Source organism: Mugil cephalus, chromosome 15, assembly GCF_022458985.1.
Source record: "Mugil cephalus isolate CIBA_MC_2020 chromosome 15, CIBA_Mcephalus_1.1, whole genome shotgun sequence".
Taxonomy (NCBI): Eukaryota; Metazoa; Chordata; class Actinopteri; order Mugiliformes; family Mugilidae; genus Mugil; species Mugil cephalus.
In genome coordinates this window covers 20,711,050-20,727,203 of record NC_061784.1, presented here as the reverse complement: position 1 = coordinate 20,727,203, position 16,154 = coordinate 20,711,050, and the positions used below count along the sequence as shown (strand labels likewise).

General features: G+C 42.6%; 1 protein-coding gene across 1 annotated transcript in view; it reads right to left on the bottom strand.

Moving 5' to 3' along the window:
• Window positions 1–6,928, bottom strand: part of fstl4 (follistatin-like 4) — a 232,505-nt gene extending 225,577 nt beyond the window's left edge. Inside the window, exon 1 of the mRNA XM_047607542.1 lies at window positions 6,552–6,928. The gene's annotated coding sequence lies outside the window, so the exon portion shown is untranslated. The remainder of the gene's footprint in view (window positions 1–6,551) is intronic.
• Window positions 6,929–16,154: the final 9,226 nt, after the last annotated feature.

The window sequence follows — 16,154 nt, the reverse complement described above, 5'->3', positions numbered from 1 at the left end:
TTTAAAAAAAATTAATATAAACAAATTCTGCATAGAAACAAGAAGCAATGGTTTGACTTTCCTCTCTAGGAGCCATTTCTTTTTACACAAAGTGATTCATTAGACGTGATGTAGTCATGATTTTATGTTCACACATAGCGACGCACAAACACTGTGATCATGGTAATAAAGTAGCCAAACCATGTGATTTGCTGACATCATGGATACGGGGAAATAAATCAAATCAGACTTTGGATTCACAGCTGATACATGTTAGTAGAATCCATTATTAACTTTAACACTTTGATGGGATTTGTTGATATTGGGAACAATGTAGAATAAAGGAAAGGTTGAGGAGCTTTCTAGTTTCCAGTTTTCATTCTGTATTTGTATTAGAACGGAAACAAGCTGAGGACATTTCATCTGCAACATCCCAACAAGAGCAGACGTCTGCTTCGGTTAAAAGAGGAGAAATCACACCAGCGGAGAACAGAGTAAAAACACAGATAATTCTTTGAAGAAAAAAAAAAACAACATGAAAAACGGCAAACAGCCGAGCAACAATAAGGGCGCCATCAGAGCAGTTAAAGCATGCGACTCAAACATATGGCGTCGGCCACAGGGGAAGTTAATGTATTCGTTCTGCAGAGAAACGCCTGCACATACGCATTTTCACATTGCGCTGAAACGTAGCCCCAGAGAGGAAAATGATGCGTCTCGCTGCAAAGCTGCAGGGGTCTCAGGGAGAATACAATGCAGGTTGTGCTGCTTTAGCGTCACATAGCCTTATCAGCTGGGCTTCTCCTGCACTGCCTCCAAATTAATTATTGTCTGACACTCTCTCTTCGCCGCTCTCTATCTCTACAGAAGAGACAGAGCCGCAGGCTGTTAGGTAGTAATAAGACCCCATCTTGAGACTAGTGAGAGGGAGCTGCTCCTTCTTCTGTGTCATACTCTATTCTCTTCCTGTCCCACTTTGCTTTTCTGATATTGACTTCCCGAGTTTTTTTCGCTGACAAGTTTCCGTGACCAGATCGGCAGCCCCTTTGGGCGTTAAAGCCCACATCCTGCTTGTCAGGTGTGTCTGAGAGAGACACACAAACAGAGAGTGACTTGTTAAATCTATAAATCCCTGCAGGCTCTATGACACAGCTGCAAGAGCGAAAAAAAGGATATGTGGTGGATCTGCAGCGGCGAAGGCGGGATGGTCCACTCGGCTAACGGGCCCGCGTCTGCTAATTATACAGCAGCGGCCTGTAGTAGTGTTTGCAAACAACATGAAAGAGATGTGCATTGGAAATGGAGAGAAAAAACACGTTCTAAAGTGCAAAGGGCTCCAAAGAGGCACTTTGTGGTTTGTGTATATAATTATCCGCGGACTGAAGAACAACCGGAGCCTGTAAATAGCCACGTGCTCTCGTTTGAAGCCTCGGTCTTGGCTGCAACAGCCAGAGATCAATGAACGGGCAAATATCATGAAACATCAACATTCTTCAATTAGTTTCTTTAGACTTTAAGTGACTTTGTGTGCTTTGTTGACGCGCTGCCATACAGGACGAGGATTCAGGACATATATTAGTAGAAGAAGAAGAAGATTTCTTGCCGCGCAGCCTCCTTTAATTGAAGCATCATCGTCTCACTCGTACGTTCTGCAGCAGCTTTGCAGCGCGTGTGTCTTCGTGACCCCGACGAGAGGCCACGAGCTGAGACACATCCGTCCAATAAAGGTGCTCCACATACTACTGGTCTCTTGACCTTTCCACGGTTTATTTTCATCCTCCGTGGACCTTGCTACTTGGCGAAGTCGAACCAGAAATCCCTTTTCTTTTTCTACAATTCTACTATTTTGAAAAGCTTTGCTCTGAAACATCAAGGTCACCTCTCGAGCGCGACCTCTTTCGCGATCACCAAAGCAGACTCGGTGGCACTTAAGTGGTAAAGTGCGCTTAAACAGGAGTTTCATTTGTTCGCAGACATTACCGACATCATTTATTACATTGCTTTTGCTCATTTAAGGCGAGACACGGTGGGCAAAAGAAACCACTGCAACGGCTCATCGTTCATGCTTCACGCTCGAAGGAACTTATTGAAAATGGATGCTGATGTGATTATACGATATGTTCTGAAGGATGTGAGTAGATCTGGTTCTGGTACATGGTGGGTTCCAATAAAAATATGCATGATTTTACAATGTGAAACTTTAAAGGCCGTGTTCTCAAAATGAGTTTTGCTGCATAGTCTGAGCCAGAAATCTCCACTTCAGTAGCTCTTACTCACACCAAACTTTCCAGATTTATTCCTAACTACATTCTGTGGGTATTTACAGAGGGGATTTTTCATATATCATTCAGAGCCTGATTTATACAACATTTTACCCCTGAAAACCTGTCAACGATTGATTTATTTTATTTGTTTATTTTTTGGACTGCAGACTGCAGTATTTGGTGATTTATGGAGTGATAAAAGGAGATTTCCAAAATTCACCCTGTGAACACCTGGAAATCTAATATGTTAAGAAAATGAAACAAGAACTTTGAACCTCACTTTAGCCGTTATTCAGAGTCCGGTTCTCAAAATTCATGCAAATTAGCGCATATTTAAGAAGATAACTCCTCATTTGCATATTTAAATATAAATTCACAGAAAAAAAAAACTGTATTTATGTAAGTAATCAAGTGGGGAAGTTTCATGGTGATATCTACTTGTTAAAAATTTGACCCTATTCACCTGCAGTGTCTCATGCAAACTAATGGAAAAATATCAAATGGAAAAGTTGAGCATAGAGTTCAATCTTTAACCTAGAAACGGCGTATGTGACAAAAAAAAATGAATGAATGAAATAAAATAAATAAAACCCAAAGGTCTGCTTCCTCACATTTATGATGCTTTCATTTCTACGAATCTACATGAGATCTGGCAGGTTAGAGTCATCTTCATCACTCATTACATCGCAAACCGGTCACTAATGTTTTCAGTCAACAGCAACTCTTTGGCCATTTTAAAGAGGGAAGTTGGGATGAATTGCATTAAAAATCGACAGGCAGAAATCTGCCCAAATTCCACGCTGAAAACCGGTATTTCCGGGTGACCTTTCCGTAACCCCCCGTCCGCCGACTCTTCTCGTCGGTTCCCTCCGTTCAGGCGGAGAGGTGAGCGAGCGCTGTTTGCTCAGAGCTGCTGATACTCTGAGCTCAAGCTGCTGCGTTCATACGGGATGTAGCCGGTAAAGGTCATTTCTAGAAGTTCAACATTAGTGATCGGAATTTCAAGTGAACCCCGCGTCGCCCACGTTTCGCAGTCCTGACTGAACTCTACTGGGAGGAAGAAGGGAGGACTTATCAGGACAGCCGGCGGCCACCGTGAAAAAAAAAATTAAAAAAAAACGTACAGAATCTAATGGTTCCCATCCCACCTCAGCTTCTGTGTCATTCATATTAAACGCTTCCCATTGTAACAGGCCCTCGTTTTAATCAGTTATATTTCTCTAGGTATGAGAGTACGCGTGTCCCTGTCAGACCCACAAGGAAGAGTTTCATCAGTTCAATTTAAAACTAATCTTGTCAGCTTCATCTGAACGCCAGTGTATAGGAAAAGGAGCCGGTCCACGAGAGTGAGACTCACTACATAATGAGTTTTTACCTTGGTTTTGGAACACGCCTTATTATATTACTATGTGGGGATTTGCAAAGCAAAGTCACCACGTGTATATAGAGTATTTTTTTTTTTTTACCTGAGGGGACAGCTTTGTTGAGCTGAAATAAATCCTGCTGCTGATTAGACGAGGAGCTCTACATGGGGTTCAGGCGAAGTGATGCCAAGCATTTAAACTGTTCACGAGTGGGGAGTTATAATTGATATGAAAAATGTAATTTATTCTAATTTAATCTCAAGCAATTTTTTTACAAGCAGGGCGTTTTATGTTTGGATTCTTCTTTAAAGTCTGCAGCAGCTACCTTAATAATAATAATAAAAAAAAAAGATACGAGGAACTAACCAACCCCAAACATGACCGTTTGCGTCGATACACTCAATGAACCTCTCTAGCTGCTACTTTCTAGGAAATGATTGTGTTGAAAGAGGTGTTGTCCTGCAGCCAACCAACAGATTCAAACCAGCGCATCAAGAATTCACCTGCTGTAAAACGTCTTCTATAAGCCCGGCATTTATTTTCAGCGAGAAGGCTGGAGCAGTCCGTCTTATTTGAAATATCGGCAGCCAAGAGGTCAAGTGGGTAGAGACACTGTGCTTCTACTAAAACTACCTGTATTCAGCCTCTTGTAAATAGAAGCACCCACTCAGCCGAAATGTCCGGGAGCAAGACACCGAACTCAAACTCGCTGTTTCCAGGTCTGAACTCTGACCTTCTAGGAGTCGAACAATCCTCTGCATTGGATGAAGGAAAATGTCACATTCACCCTGCTATTAAATTGGTTTCAAACCAAAGAGGAAGGTGAGGTTAACGGCACTATTTAAAACCGTATCCGTCCATGAACGAGCAACGCTCACAAAACTCAAAGTCCAGTTATTCATTTTGGACCAACAGCCAGAAAACAACAGCGATATTGACACAGTCTAACAGTTTACTGGGGGGAAGGAAAGCAGAGCTCCGGCTTATACTTTTCCTGGTGTCACTCATAAAGTCAATTACATGCTCATGATGATGCAGTCTGGAGACACGGGTAAATAGTCTGCCAGAATCATGCAAAACCTGTAGAAGCGTGTCAAAGCTCTCATTACACAACAGCAGATTACACCTCAAACCACAATCCTTGAATTAATTTTTTTTTGTTGTTGCTTTAACCAGCCAACATGCCCAACACGTTGATGCTCCTGCATGGTTTATGTAGCTAGCATGAGCGGACTCAGTATGCAGAATTCAACTCTAATGACTGGAGTGTTGCTGTGAAGATTTCTACGTGTGTGAACGCACTGTGTGTGTTATCGTATGCTACTGCATCTTCAGCGCCAGCGAAGCGTGTGAGTCATCTCACTATTAGGCCGTCTCTGAAGTGCAACAACCAGCCATAATCTGCTGGACACTGAGCTGTAATGGCTCTCTCCAGATTGCAAACTACAACATACCCGACTGAGTGACTATTCTGAACTGCATCATTATTTCTCGAGCCATGCCAGGGTGGGCTGCTCTGACAGGGTCCGGGACAGCCTCTGGGGGCTAATATATTTCTCCAATGAATTGTCTGAGCTTAAATTATCAGAATTCCTGTTATTCTTGCCCCCGTGCCGTTCTGAGTTTTTCCTGACTCGGCGTGTAAACATTCTGACATGTTTCCTCGTGTCCAAAGGTTGTACGTTACTGCAAATTATGAGTTCACCAAGGAAGCTCTGGTGCAAACAGATCCCGCCGAGAACCACTGCCATTAAATGCCTCTTCCATTCATAATCGAATGGCAGAGACTGGTCCTGGTTTGTGTATACGCGTGTGTGGGTCCGTGTGTGGGGCTACGTGCCTCACCGAGAGTTGCATGGTTTGTTGGCGCGCACAGACCTTAATGGTCTAAGATGATTTCAAACCATTATTTTTTGCTTGCTGGGTGTCGGTTCCGTGCAGAGATGAGACCAAAACTAACCAAGTAAAGAGGCGAAGATAGCGGCGGCCGGAGCGGGGTTCAGCACCACGGAGAGCTCCGTGCGCAGGAGACGCTGTTACCACGACAGCGTGCGCGCCGACCAATCCTCATTTCCCACTCCGCTGGCTGTCACGGAGGCTTTGCTGCCGCTGTGCCAGCTCTCTAGTGACACTGATAGGATTTCCCCATGAGAGCGCGCTGAAGCAGCTCATTTAACACAATCAGACGAGAAAATCTCACCCCGTTAAAGACTGTCCCCGCTCTGACTCTAAAGAGTTTTCTTGCATGCTGGCGAGTAGATCAAGTCTGCGTGTGTGGTCGGTGAGATCGGGGATAAATGAAGTCTCGCCAGCGTCCTGGCAAACATATTGGAAGGACCGGGTGAGAAGGAGTAGGGGAGTTGAGGGGTGGGTGTTGGGACCGGGGATCCACGCAGGAGTGCCCTGCGAGGGATGTGCGTGTCTCGCTGTGCAACGATTCCAGTCCCTCCGCTTGCTTGAGCAAACCTGGCGCATCCGGGCACAGGAGTCCTCCTGGAGCGATTTATCAAACACTGCCCTGTTGTTTCCGAGCAGGTAGAGCCGCTGCTTTAAGGCTACCAACGCTGGCATCTGGTCATATATTGAATGATTAATCACAGTCCGCGTTTCGCCAGACAAAAGGCGACATACCAAGCAGTGTAGTTAAACACCGCCACTGATTGTCATTGACATCGCCCTGCGCTACGAGGCGGCTGCACCTCACACAAACGTCCCCCCCATCTGTAACTGCTGTGTTTCTCCTCACCTAAAACAAAATCAAAATTAAAGCGCACCGATGCCTCCCTCGTTTTCACAGTTCCCCATCCACTCCTCATGCAAAGTGTGCGGAGAAAGCAGCGCCATGCACCCAACACAGCCAAACTTGTGAAAAGAACAAAATAAATGCACCTTTAAGCGACACCGGAGCTTATTCCAGCCTCAGCAAACACATCTCCCAGCTTACCTGTGGTACTCCAAGGCAACGGGGCAGAAAGAAAGGAAAATTCGTGCAAACGTGCCACAGATTTTCCTCGCAGCGACTCGTCCAAACTGCGCCCCTTTTAGTCCCACTCCTGTAACCCTCCCCGGTTCGGCGCGGGGGTTTTACGCGGATTTAATTGGCAGGCTCGGTGTCTCGGAAGCAGCTGCGTTAGTAGCAAACGAGTAGCGCGTCCCCAACTCTCAGCAGCGGCTCGCCGTCCTCCGGCTCCTCCGGCTGGTTTTCCTCTCAGCGCTGCGCTCCTGCTCTGCCCTATTTCAACTCCCTCTCACTCCGCTCCTCTCCTGACGTCAGCCGCTGCACGCCGAATGCGGTGAGGCTGCATCTGCAGATTCATCGCGCTGGAAAGCGACACCTGTGTGTGCATGCGTGTAAATGTTTGTGTGTGCGTGTGTGTGTTTGCGTGTGCGCGCTGATATCAGTGAGGGCGCTGACAGCAACAAAGGATCGAGCAGAATAAAATCAAAACTTGAAGATGCTTTACTACAGTAGTTTCCTGCGTAGGTCGATGAGTTTGGTTTTGGTTTAAACGTTACGCACAATTTAGACCTATTTGATTTAGAATTTAGAAAATTAATAAGTGCATAGTACCATAAAATATAACCAAACTAACTAAACTTCTATGTTAATACTAAATGCACAAAGAGGAGAACATGGTGCCAACATGCTTGGATCATCCAGCCACATGTTGACAAAAGTGTCAAATGCATTTTTTATTTTTTTCGCCAACAACGCGTCAATCCATCAGACGTGCAGGGGACAGGCAGGTAAAAACGTCACCTTCACAGGCCACACAACAGGTCTGCGCTCATCTTCATCCTTCTCTCGGTCTTTTTTGGATTTGGGAGAGAAAAAAAAATGGAGGAGGATAAACTGCGCATGGCTCAATTAGGCCTACATACTGTATTCTAAAAAGACACGAGGATAGTGGCACCGCCATGAAAATTTCATGTGGCACTGAAACATTTATGCCCGATGGAACATTTTTCAAGAAAAGAAGGAGGCAAAAAAATAAGAATCAAAGAAAGAGAAATGAACAAGGAGGAGGGTAATGTACAGACTGGGAGGGAGGGAAAGTAAAGAAATGAATTTTTGTCATGAATATGCGACCATGGATTTGTTACGGTGGTAAAGGAGAAAAGACATAAACTGAAAGAAAGAAGGAAAACCTACCACTTTTTGTGATTCTATATAGTTATGAATTGGATTATATTCCTTAGATAATCTTCCAAATTTATCGAGCCCTTTGAATAAAAAATCATTGGCCTTTTGTTTCAGATGTGATGATGGCATTTGTAAATGAATGTTATATTACAGACTGAAGGAGTTTCAGATCGGGAGAAGTCCTCACGATGCACATTTTCACTATTGTGTTTTGATTAACGCTCTTTGTGTGGAATCTATTAAAAATTCAAAAGTGAATCACTTAGATGGTGTCATGTGTGATTGGACGACACGTACGTGTCCTATATATTCTTTGGGATGTGAGACGATTTACATGTTCTGTAACCACTTAACCAGGTTTACATGGAGACTTTATTCTTATTCAGACTGAAGGTTTCCAGTCGGACATGTCGCTCTACTTTTAATCAGAACGGCCGTCAAATGCACAGGTCAATGAAAACATCACGTGACTGATCAAAGATGCTCAGTAGCAGCTATTATGCTAATCAGCAGAGTAGCTGCTATTGTTTTTACACTTTTATTATTAAAGCATCAGCTTGATTCGGAAAGTTTGTGGGGTCATATTCACCTTTGCTATTGTGTTGTTTTAGCCTTATAATAGCTGGTCTACAACATTCTCTATCCATCCTGGCTTTAATTCATTTTTGATGGACCTTTTTAAACAGTTCAATATTCTAAACATCTCTATCTCTTTCAGAGTTGTTATTAAATACAAGTTCTCCAGTTGAGGAACCGTCACCCAAACGTCACTGCACATTTACATCCCGACAGAGCACGCTCAGACAGAACTGATTGTTTACGTGACTTTAGATCAGTTTGGGAAAAGGAATCTTCTACTCCTGTGAAAACTGAATGAAATTCCATTCTGTTTGGGTTTATTCTGACTGAGGAGTTTCTATGAAGCATTTTCATTTGGTTTGGGCTTCTAACCCGATTGTAATCTGAATGTATGGCTCCATGTAAACCCATCTTATCTCAGGTCTAACACACAGAGAGAAAGGCAACTATTCACACTCACAACTTAGAATCACTAATGAACCTAACGAGCATGTCCTCCTCACAACTCCACACAGAAAGGCCCAGTCGGCCGGTGAATTCAAACCCAGAACTAGAACCTGGTTTGTTCTTCCTGCAAAAAAAATACAAATGCTGTTTACATGGACCACATGAAGGAGAGAAATGAAAGTTTCTCAAGTACAGTTATATTGTTTCCAAGGTAGAAACAAACCGTCTCGCTGCAGACGACTTTAATGATAAAAAAATATTGTTTTCATATTTTCCTTTGGCAGCACAGCGCTGGCTCCAAACCCAATGAACTAATTAGTGAACTTTCAAAGATCCCACACGCACTCAAGCAGCAAAGATGAAGCTTTTTAAAAATAGCTCGTCCTCCATATACATTGGCCGTGATGTACAGCAGCGTGTTCAGCATACGGATCTAATGAACTCCTCGCTGAATGCAAACCCTATGTGACAGACTCCTACGTGCTTATGCAAAAAGAAACAAACACAAACAATAAATATGAAAGCGCTTAAAAATGTTCACATTTCCACTTCCTAATACGAGGACACCCTCTTCCATTACATAGAACAACCGACAACACGCACATGCACACGTACATGCGAGCTACACACGTACTCACATTCCTTAACCCATCTCAGAGCCAGTGAAGTGGAAATGTTCCGATCCATATTATTGACAAATGCACACGAGATCTATTCATAAAACCAACAGCTCTCCTGGCGCTGCAGAGGTGATCTCAGAGCGCTGTAGGCGTACCCCGGCCAGCGAATCAATCACACCTAAACAGTACAAATATGAATTAACCCTCGAGGGGCTCGTACCGACGGCGGCTCGTGTGCGCGGCGTCGCAAAATGGAACATCACGCGCATTTTAACCCCGACGGGTAAACTTTCAAACTAGCACGCGAGCATCGAGCGGTCGTCATTATTTCCCGTTATCATTTAGAGTGTTTTTACTAGCGGTCATACGTCTGAAGCGCGATATCTTCTCCCCGCGACCTTAAAGGCACTGAGGCATGTGTCAGCACTAAAAGGTCTCTCTCTCAGAGACAGGAACACCAGGAGATAGAGCCATTACTCTCCTTTATGTTTCTTTTTTTATATCCAGCTCCACCGCTGCAAGTTACGCACACATGCTGTACACACAAGCCGACATCACTCACAGCAGAAACTGTGCAAGGATTGATAAAGCGTGTATGTAAATGTATGTAGAGTTATGTATGCATGTGGAAAAATTGCCAGGAGCAGTCAGCATACCAATACGGTTACTTTTTATTTTTCCCATTTAATAACAACTTTTAAATACTCACTAAAATATAGTTACAGGTTTGGAAATTGTAGGTTTCACATAATTAAGCTTTTTAATTTTATTTTACAATTTGCAAAGACGTGAAATGTCTTATATGTGGTTATATTGAATAAAAACAAGGTCAATTGTAGTTGTGTGACAACATTAAGATAAAAACCATGTCCTTCTGCATGAATGATGTCCTATATACGGAACAGTATTAGTGCCACCCAAAAAAAAAAAATATGAGAGGATGCAGATTTTTTTTTCCCCATCATGCCCTTTGAGTAAAAAGTTGAAATGCACAAAAAAAGTTGAAACAAAATTCGCCAAAAAAAGTAGAAATTTCATCAAAAAAGTCGAAATACAGAAGAAAAAAGTTGAAACGTTAGAAATAAAGTCGAAGACCACACATTCGCCATGAGTACAGATTTATAGTCGGACTGTATTTGGACTTTTTTCTCTAAGTGCATGATGAAAAAAAAATGTACCTCCTCTCATTTTTTATTTTTTTTTTCTCATGGGCGGCCCTAATACTTTTCCATACCTATAGGCTGCAGGCATTCACTGCACTGATGTCCACAACCTTATTCTCCGCCTCACTGAGTAAAGGACACACTACCACCACTCTGAGGCTGCCCTTCGTGGCGTCCGACCGGTTAAGACCATAGACTTTATAAAGATGGACGGTGCAACTGCTCCTCAAAAAGTGAAGCCAAAGCAAGAAAAGCCACTGACTATAAACCTCAATATTCTTTGTCTGTGTCCACCAGGAGACTTTTGTTGCATGTCACTTACCCAGTTTCCCCCTGTTCACTTCCAATACACTTATATAAATTAGTTTTTGTGCTGTAGCATGTTTTTAGCATACGTTAAATGATCAAATGACACCACATCCGACAGAAGTGGCTCTTTTTCTAAATCAAGTCACAGCAGCTGCTATGATTTTTTTGCCTCCCGCCGAGGTCTGAATCGTATCAGATACTTGTTAATGTGGTTTGCGTATCCGAACGGAGGTGTCAGAGAAACCATATCAGCCGCGGTGCTGTTCAATGAAACAACTCGCCACTGGAGAGGAATGGGCAGTGCAGGCAAAGTGTTGCACTGGCTTTGTGCTTTGTAGCCTCGAGCTTCTCACGGACGAAACCAGAGCTTTTGATTTGTTATGCCGCCTCTCTCGCGCACGTGCGCGCCCACATAAGCAGCAGCGTGCGCTCTGGCGCTTGCACAGAACTACATTTCTCAGCGCTGGTCCCACGCCGGCGCCCACGCGCCCACACACACACACATGCACACACCTTGTATAATGGTCTTTGTTTCCTCCTCCTGCCCTGCTCCAATTTGATGGCAGCGCGGCCGCCAGGTTCCCCAGATGACCATTGAGATAGAGCTAACAGATGAAAGCAGCAGTAAGACGCTGGCGGTAATGGCGCTACAGCTCCGGCTTACAGCCCATATTTCTCGCTGATGGCTGTGCTGCCCTGCCTCCCTCTGACACCTGCAGGAGTGAGCTGCTTTGGAAGATCTGTTAGTATTAGAGAGGCAGAGACTTGTTTAAAGAAAAAGAAGCTTGTAGGCAACGTGCACGGAGGCTCACAAAGGTATGCATGGGGTTTTTAACTTATGCAGACATTTATCGTCTCCGTTTAGGTCCAAAAGCTAAATGAAGCTTTGTAATGCAAAACCAACCAGCCACATTCAGTCAAAATGTCTTTCTGCTGATATCTCATCTCATCTTCTACTACCGCTTATCCTCAGTGAGGTGGCGGGAGCCCGTCCCAGCTGTGGAGAGAGGAGGGGTGCAACCTGGACAACTACGGCGGCCCTGAGGCGCAAATTACAACAGCAAATCAGAAAACACAACGACAAAAGAGAAAACACAACGACGAAAAGAGAAAACACAACGACAAAAGAGAAAACACAACAACAAAAAGAGAAAACACAACGACGAAAAGAGAAAACACAACAACAAAAGAGAAAACACAACAACAAAAAGAGAAAACACAACAGCAAAAGAGAAAACACAATGATAAAAAGAGAAAACACGACAAAAAGAGAAAACACAACAACAAAAGAGAAAACACGACAACAAAAGAGAAAACACGACAACAAAAGAGAAAACACAACGACAAAAAGAGAAAACACAACAACAAAAGAGAAAACACAACAACAAAAAGAGAAAACACAATGACAAAAAGAGAAAACACAACGACAAAAAGAGAAAACACAATGACAAAAAGAGAAAACACGACAACAAAAGAGAAAACACAATGACAAAAAGAGAAAACACAATGACAAAAAGAGAAAACACAACAACAAAAGAGAAAACACAACAACAAAAAGAGAAAACACAACAACAAAAGAGAAAACACAACAACAAAAAGAGAAAACACAACAACAAAAGAGAAAACACAATGACAAAAAGAGAAAACACAACGGCAAAAGAGAAAACACAACGACAAAAAGAGAAAACACAACAAAAGAGAAAACACAACAACAAAAAGAGAAAACACAACGGCAAAAGAGAAAACACAACAACAAAAAGAGAAAACACAACAACAAAAGAGAAAACACAACAACAAAAAGAGAAAACACAACGACAAAAAGAGAAAACACAACGACAAAAAGAGAAAACACAACGGCAAAAAAGAAAACACAACGGCAAAAAAGAAAACACAACGACAAAAAAGAAAACACAACGACAAAAAGAGAAAACACAACGGCAAAAGAGAAAACACAACACAAAGGATATTGTTTATTCTATTGTATTTTTTTTATCTTTTACACAGTCCACTCTTTATTCCTGGTTTTTTTCTGCCCCTATATGTGCTGTTGTAAACTGCAATTTCCCCCATCGTGGCACAAGTACAGGTTTTTCCATTCTATTCTGTTCTAAAAATATTTCTTCCCCCACCATGACCACAGCCCTCCTCCTTTGATCTTAGCTAAGCAGCTAAATTAAGCTCACTTTCAAACACTGCATATTATCTATACAGCGCTGTCCCGTGTGCTGATGCCTTTCAACCATTACGTTCATGCAACTCAGGCAACAGACAGATACTTCATCTGATATCATGGTTCAAAATGAACACACACACACACACACACACACATCTCTATGGATGATGGAGAGTTTGTCAGCGACAGATCTCAAACACGCTCTTTCTCAGAAGTGAGTTATGCCCTTGCTGTCTCTGCGTCACCATGAATTATGATTGTTATCACTTATTTCCAGCAATTCTTTCTGTGGATTTTTCCAGCCCGTAAATGATCATTATGGTCTGGTTTATGAATGTAGGGCTAAATACCTCGGGGGTTAGCATTGCAATATACTACACAAGTCAAATCAATCCTTCCTTCCTTCACAATGAAGCTGATTAACAAACAATTCTGTAAAGATTAATAAAGTTTTCTGATTCTGAATCTAATCTATGCTCCTCGGTGGCCTGCTGACACCCAGCAAATCTACACGTTGATTAGAGTTTGTCCTTTTTGTTAAAACTCAATCAGACGCATGGTGCTTCTTACATTCTTCTTTCATTCCAGACTATTGACTCGAAATATTACTGAAATAAAACCAGCGACTCATTACACAGATTCTTTTGCTGAAAAAATCAATTATGTCGCTGTAGGAAACAATGACCTAAACCTGACAATACTGTACCACTGTGTATCACCTCAGTCCTCACAGACAGAGTCTCTATCAGGATAATGAGCCACAGAGAAAAATCCGAGTCTTTGTGTTGTCATTTAGCAACATGATTCCCAGGAAACGACAATCTGCCCAAGAGGATTTGGTTAAAATACATTAATAAATAAATAAATAAGACTGCAATCCCAAACAGTGAGGGCAGAGCTACATAAATGACATGCTCTTCACATGCATGACTGGTGAGGAAATCAATATTGGTAAAAAAAAAAAAAAATAAATAAATATACAGATTGTTCAAAATGTGCGAAAAGTTGACACCAACTATTTAAAGTGCTAAAAACAAGTAGCACATAACAGCAGGACCCACAGTTCCAACCCCCTGGTTTAATCCACGTTTCCCCGCTCGTCTGACCTGAATATTAAATAATTAAATAAACAAAGGCTATAAGTAAAAAAAATAAATAAAAAAGCATCATATGGCTCCATTCAAGACTAGAAGGCACTTGGCATCTGCATCTGTGAAATGAGCTCATACATGCTTAGACTGAGCCTTTGTGTCCATTTAAATACTTACGAGCATGCACACAATATACTAGATACACATCTTGTGTTATTACAACAAGCCAGCGACTTAAAAATCTACACTTAAATTAATAATTATGCTAAGATATAAACAGATCAGGCATAACATTATGACCACCTGCCCTAATATTGTGTTGGTCTCCCTTGTGCCTCCAAAAAAGACTCATCAGCGAATGGACACGGGCCTTCTGAGGGTGTCCTGTGATGTCACAGTGTTGTTAGTGGGGGGGAACAGGGGGGGGGGGGGGCTTTGGGTCCTATGGGTTGAGGGGAGGGGTATCTGTAAATCATCACACAGACTGAGATGTTCCTAAAGCGTTCTTGTCACAAGATGATCAATTATTATTCAGTTCTCCTGTTCTGTGGTCATAATGTTATGCCTGATCGCCTCCATTAAGCTCTTTTAACACTTACATCACATATGCAGCTTAACGAATTAATACATGCAACTCTTTTTCTTTTCTTTTTTCTAAACCGTACAGTCGCCTGTTAGAGCAGATGAAAGACTGAACCGTCCCCAGTGGCCTCTCAGTTTGTCAGTCGTGACTTCCTTTGGTTTCTGTCAGATCCGGAGAAATTATAATGAGCTCTGGCCAGAACACGCTGCACAGTACCGAGCGGTACAGTGCTCACAATGCTTGTAACCAACTGTGAGCTCTGATCTGTTAATTATTTCACTTATCAAATTTGCCTCATTCACAACGGCGGCGTGTAATGCCTGGGAGGAAAAAGGTCATGTGAGGTGTTTTTTTATTATTTTATTTGTTTTAAGCGGTGCGATAACTAATTGGTGGACTGATTGCAAACAGGGTTAACATAAGGCCGAATAGCAGGATCAGCAGGATATCCAAAACGGACAAATGGCTGATGCGGTAAAAGATCTGTGAAAATGGCCGACGTCCATCTCTGCCACGGGCTAAAACAAACGGTATAAAGAGCGGACAGCACAACATGGATCGGAATTAAAGAGTCAACGCGGCCCGCTGGACCTCATAAGAGATCAAAGGTTCACAGAGAGAACTAGAGGTCAGTCCGTGCAACGCTTTGAGAGGCATCAATAACCAACTGTCGGGCTTTTGATTCAGCTTATCTGAATGAATGAAACCAGAATGATGCAGAAGCTGTGGTTATAGAAGCCGCTTTGGGACCAAAGGGTCACGGGTTCCCCCCCGTATCCACGGCCTTACCCCAAAACTGCTCCCCAAGCGCTGCACAGGTGACAGCGCATTGCTTCGGGCATACACAGTACTAATGCATAGGTCACATGCAGAAAATGATTTCACCATGTGGGATCGATACAGTATAGTGTATTTTTACAAAATGTATAAATAGTATTCTCACTTAATGCAACACCAGTAGGTTTCCTCAGTGCCTACATAAAATTATCTGATAATTTACTGCACACGTGTGAACTTGCCTCGAAAACGTCAAGAGAAGAGAGATATTTTAACATGCCCAAAATGATTCTGCTTGGCTGTGGAGCATCATTTACAACAACAACAACAATAAAAAAAGAAGAAGAAGAATGAGTTTATTGACAACAATGAACTCATTTAAGAGCATTCAAGTAGGTGCCCAAGACAAGGTATTTTAACAACTCGTCACATCCTCTGATGTTTACTATTGTGATTATAGAGGATATGATAGAGGGGTACACACGTGACGTCACAGCCGGTGAAGTCTCCATGGTTACGGCCACTGAGTGGCAGAAAATGGCAGTTGAACATGGAGATTAGCAGCATTAGATTGAATCATGGGCTTTAATAGCGTCTAAATTGTAAAATTAATATTATTATTTATTTATTTTTTAAAAGGTGAATGGCTGTTTTGCGATTG